Here is a 6,248-nt window from a genome sequence, read left to right on the forward strand (position 1 = left end):
AATTAGCAGCTAATGAATGCACACAACTGTCCCTTCTTCTCTTCTTTTTGGTTATAATAGCGATGAGGCAATAGGTAAAAACAGAACAATGCTACAGAATAAGATGCCACTATTCAATTTTCATTTTTCTTTTAAAGCAACAAATTTTAGAACAAAAACTAATAAGGAAACGTAAATACAATTCAATTTTTATTTTTTATAAATGCTAATTACTCAGCAACCAAACAGAAAACCACAAATGAGATGATGGTGCTGGCGGAGAGCGAGAGGTGGCCAAGTGGGGGTTGTGAAATTGAGAGTAAGAGTGATAGGTGTGTGCTAGTAAGTAATTAGAGAGTGAGGATGAGAGTGGAAATGACTAAATGAAACGTGAGAGGGAGAGAGTGATAGTGAAAGGTTTTTCAAAAATTTTGAGGATGAAAATTAGGAGGGTGGAGGCGGAGACATTGAAATGAGAAGAGGGAAAATGAGGAGGTGGGGGCCAAAATAGGAAATTAACAATAATTTCTAAACAATATAATTAGTAGACACTGTTACAAAACTATAATTTTTACTAACATCTCAAGTCTAAAAGAGTTGATTTTGGGCCTAAAAATCGAGTCTTTAAGGGTCGATTTTCATGGTCTGACCACGTCTGATGTGGCATTTTTTCCATGTTTCGTCCACTTGGAAATTGAGTTTCTAAGACTCGATTTATAACCCTTTACAACTCTTGTATTATGTTTTAAGCCCACCATTTACATCTTCTCATCAGAGAAGAAAGAGAGAGAGAGAGGAAAAAAAAAAACCCAGAAGCAGATCGGTGTGGGTGGACCAGATCGACAACCTTATTCATCTTCCTCTGCCTTCGCTTATTCCACTTCAAGCTTGTCGTCCAAATCGACAACCTTCTTCAACAACCACCACCGCTCTGCCTCTCTACCACGCGTCAACATGTACAGAGCCTCGCATCCGTCTTCTCCTTCGGTGCGATTCTCCATCGACCACCACAGCTCGACGGACAGCAAAACAGCACCATGATTGGTGATGGCGAGAATTCTGGGTTCATGGGTTTTGGATTGCTGATTTTGTGGGTTCATGGTTTTTTTTTTTTTTTTTTGTTGGTGTTTTTGGTTCTTCGCATAGGTTTTTTGGTGTTTGATTTTTTTTTTTTTTTTGTTGTGGGTTTGGTTGTGACTGTGGGTTGTGGTTGAAATGGTGGTTTGGTGGCTGTGTTGGTGGTGGTTCGGTAGCTGTGGTTGTGGTTGACGTGGACTGTGTTAGTGGTTGTGGCTGTGTTGGGTTTAGTTGTAATAGTGGGTTATGGTTGTGGCTGTGTTGGTGGTCATTTTTTTCTTCTTCTTTTTTTGCTGTAGGCTGGGGTTGCCGTATGGAGTTTGTTGCTGGTGGAGTGGTGGTGGAGGTGGATGTGGCTAGTTGAAAGTTTGTTGTGGGTGATATATTTTTTTTTTCTTTTTTCTTTTTTCTTTTTTCTTTTTTCTTTTTTTTTGTGGGTATTTCTACCTTTCTCGGAATGGCTTGTACAAGAGACTTAGGCTAAAATTTTTTTGGCTTATAAATTGAGTGTTAGAAACTCGATTTCCAGGTAAGCACCAGATGGAAAAAAATGTCAAATCAGACATGTTTAGATCATGAAAATTGACCCTTAAAGACTCGATTTTTAGGTCCAAAATCGACTCTTTTAGACCAGAAATGTTACTAAAAAATATAGTTTTGTAACAGTACCTACTAATTATATTATTTAGAAATCATTGTTAATTTCCTATTTTGGCCAAAGGTGGGAGCCACTTGGTTCTTTTACCCCAAAAATAAAAATTATACTAAATTACAAATTACACACTTTATATTTGTCTAAAATTCAATTCAATCCTCTAACATCACATTTGTTCAATTCAATCTTCTAACTTTCAATTTTGTTCAATTTAGTCCTCCCTTTAGTTTACTAAAAAATAAGTTGTTAAGGACCCCCAAAAAAATAATATGTTTCTTAGAATTTTTTTTTTAAAAAAAAAGGGCCCCCAAAATACGATTTTTTTGTATTAAACAAAGTTAAAAGTTAATAACACAATTTTCAAGAAAATTAATAAGGAACTGAATTGAACAAAATTGAATGTTAGAATTAAATTGAATGAAAGTGAAGTTAAAAAACTTGATTGAATATTAAAAAATATTAGAGGGTACAATTTGTAATTTAGCCAAAAAAAAAACTACTTTACCATTTTGTGTATAGTCATAAAAATAATTATTTAATAATATAAGTAAAGAAAATAAATTATAATCAACTCAAAATAGTTTTTTAGAAAATACATAAATGTTAAGTAAATTTTAGAATGTTTAGATTGATTTTTGGATAAATTGCAAATTATACCCCTAAAGTTTACGGATAATTGGATTTTACGCCATGAAATTTTAGAATTTGGATTTTACTCCCTAAAGTTTTGGGTGTTTAGATTTTACACCCTGATGTTTCAGAACTTGGATTTTCCCTCCTAAAGTTTAAAGTTGTTTGAATTTTACACCCTTAAATTCTGAAACTTTAGAGTACAAAATCCAAACATCCCAAAACTTTAGGGAGTAAAATCCAAACACTCCTAAATATAATAAGTAAAATCAAAATTCTGAAACGTTAGGGTAAAAAATCCAAACATCTTCAGGGGATAAAATCAAAATTCTAAAACTTCAATATGAAAATTCCAATCATCCCCAAACTTTAGAGATGTAATTTGCAATTTACCCTTGATTTTTTTTTACACTTTAAACTTAGCCTTAAAGATATAATACTAATTATGTTGATGAAAAATTAAATTTATTTCTATAAGAAATGTACACACCAAATTTGGTTTTTTTTTTTTTTTTTTAAATTTGATTTTGCAACAGGATATCAGAAAAATCCTCGAATCTTAGTTTCCTCTCGTATTGATTTGCTCTACTATAGCTTGTATTATTACCTCAATCTCCATCTTTTCAAAAAGCTTCTCTATGGGGAGCACAAAGCGATCAATAGTAAATTATCAAAGATCACGAGATCTCTACCAAATTTGGTGCTACCATAGTCATGAATATCTCCATCATTAGCAGTGATGGTGCCGCCGAATTAATAGTATCTCATCAAACATCTCATCAACTAAAAATTTGATCCTTTCACCGTGTTGAAGAAGTTTGGCATGGTTTTTGTACAGGGTGTGAGCTCGGGCCCATTGAACTGGCCCTAGTCTTACAGCACGGTACACAATCTCATGCTTATTGAACCTTTGGTCTTAGTACTAACACACTTTTAGGCCCAATTTGGGCCCGAATACCAAAACGGATCCATCTCTTCCTGAACATATCAGAGATAAGCCCATGCTGATCAATTATACCTTAGCCGGGAATGCGCATGCCAAGAACATCCTATGTTCTCAGCTTCTCGATATTGTCTTGGGGATTATTGCTGCCGAGCAATCTTTTGGAGGCTGGAACCATTTCCAATCTCATTACCACCGTTCCCAACAGAGCATCTTCTTATCAAAAACGATGATATTAGGCCCCATCCACACGATTGAGGTTAGGAAATAATCATGACCCCTCCACCCATCTCAGTCTATAAATAGGAGAATAGAATGAGAGGTGGGGATTGGCAATTCTAGGGAGGAAGCAAAGAAAAGAGTGATAGTATCAGTGTCATTAGGGAGGAGAGCACCTTGGAGAGGAAAAGGAGAGTTCATAAAAACCAGAGAGCATTATTGGGTCGCCTGGTGAGGAACTACCCATAGTAGGAAACACAAAACCCACTACATAAATAAGTTGTGAGCCCAAATATAGACCCAGTCTATTGAACCTATTTGGATATGCACAGTTTTGATCTTCCCTAGCGACAATTTTCTCAATTGGTGTCCGTGTGCTATAATCAGTTCAACTAGACCGGTTTGCGATTTACTTGATTAAAATACTAATTTCTAGTTATTACAATGTATAGAATTTTGAATTTTTGTTTGATTTATCTAAATTGATATTGAATCCAATTTGTGGTCAAACCAATTGAAATGACCAATCATCTTTGGTTTTAAAAAAATGGTTTTGTGGTAATGTTTTCTACATCAAGTGGAGGATTGACACCAAATCTAATCCATTGTTCTTCCTTGCTGTTGAGTTGTTGTCATGGGCTTCAACCATAGTAAGGACAAGATCCTTAGTAACCCATACGATGAGATATATAGGGTTCTTTTTTATACGTTGTGGGGTACCCAATCCTCAAAGGTTGCCAAACGGTAAGCATATATATGTATGTCTTCTCTCTTGTTGGTTAAATTGCTTACAGCTTGTATTGCTAATATGTTCCCACCATGGTAACTGATGATGCAAAGAAAATCAGTAAGCTGGATGCTTCAGGCTTCAAAGGGCTAGCGATTGATTGAAATGCTCGAAAAACTGAACACATGATCAAAGGTGACCGGGGTGGACTGGCCAAGAACCCTTCAATGCCAAAGTTAGTTTCTTTTTTAAATTCTAGAGTTCCAACTTTTCAGGAGTTATCAAAAACTTACCTTCACTTGATGTGAATGATTGTTTATAGAGTGTGGTCTTGGAGTGGTTACTTGTCTCATAACTTCCCCTACAAATGGGGAGGTTAGAGGGTTCTTGGTTAACTTCCATAACCGATATAGGAGTTAGAATATTTTATCCCCTATAACTGTCATGGAAGTTAAGTACTGTGAAGGAAGTTATAACGATGAACCAGGACTTAACCCATGCCTCAGAATAGTGACATGTGGTCCGATTTAGCTCTTGTACAGCAATTTCTAGAATTATTCCCTATTGTTGAGGTCGTCTAGGGGTTTTCCTTATAGACGACCCACATGCCCATGGACGGCCATCCTGACAGGGGAAGCCATTCTTTGCTTCTTGCCCTGGACGACCCCTATGGACAAGCCGGAGTTTATTTTACTTTTGGTTCACCATCAATTGCCCCCTTGTCCAAGGGTCGTCCAAAGCATTGTTGGATTTACTGTTGTCCTTTAGACATTTTTTTTTTTTAGTAGTTTGATGTTTAGTCACGTGTCATGACCTCATTGATGACTGGTCGCGTCGGTCTGCACTTTCAAGGAATATGCCACGTGTTGTTCTCTGGTTGGTGGCGTCGTTTCAGATGCCAAACTTTGTTACCTATAAATAGTGGAATTCCTCTCCTACCCTTCGCATTTTTTGAATTTTCTCTCCTGATATTCGTCTTCCAAAGCCTCGTCTAGAAGTGTTTCCTCGTCTATAGTTTCCCTTCATCTAGAGCCATGTATTTTCTTTATACTCGTCTTTAGGTTTTCCTTAAGTTTTCATTGAAATGTCTGAAATTGTCGTCTCTTTATCTCGTAATAGTGTTGATAAAGAGATAGACGAGTATCACGATTCAACTAGCTATAGTGGCTCTAGTAGTATTAGTAATAGCAGTAGTGGGGGAAACACCACGGACGAGGAATACACCTTTAGGTTCCTAGGATTCCTTTAGAGGTCTTTCAGGAACAGCTTAGGATGAGGGTAGCGTCTGGGTCTGGGGCTAGTCCTTCGGGTGCTCCCTCGTCTACTCCTTTAGACAAGGTTGAGATAATATATAGTTGTGCTATGGGAGTCCACTTTAGGACGGACGAGAAGAGGTTAGCATCCCTTAAAAGTTGGTACCAAATTCCAAACTATTTGAAACCTAGGTTGGTTATTCATGGGGAATGGTGTTGCCAGCCTTGTTTTGGTGTAGGTGTTTATGAGGCTTACCTTTTAGGAGGTCTTAGATTGCCTCTTAATACTTTTGCTAGGGAGTTACTCACTGGGCTAGGTTTAGGGCTGCGTCAGTTTAACCCTAATGCATGGAGACTAGTCGTCTCTATGCAAATTTTGTGGAGAGAGGTGTTTGAAGGGGATCATCCTCTTACCGTGGACAAATTCCTTTATTGTTACAAACCCTCTGAAATTAACCAATCCCTTAGATTTTATCAATTCACAACCAAAGGGAAATATTATAGATTAATAAAGTCTCTTGTAACGCCAAATAGGAACTGAAAGATAGAGTTTTTCTTCGTCTCTGGTTTTTGAGCAGGACACCCTATTAAGGTTGGCAGGGATTCATTTGCCCCATATACTAGAGAATTAGGGAACCTTCATCCTGAAGGTATGCCTAGTACCATTATTTCACTGTTTTTATTATATATGCTATTTTATAGTTGTCTAACCATTTTTTGTTCTCTTTTTTCTTTAGGTGTTAGACGACTGTCCTTGAGCAAGTG

This window comes from Castanea sativa, chromosome 12, assembly GCF_040712315.1.
Source record: "Castanea sativa cultivar Marrone di Chiusa Pesio chromosome 12, ASM4071231v1".
Lineage (NCBI taxonomy): Eukaryota > Viridiplantae > Streptophyta > Magnoliopsida > Fagales > Fagaceae > Castanea > Castanea sativa.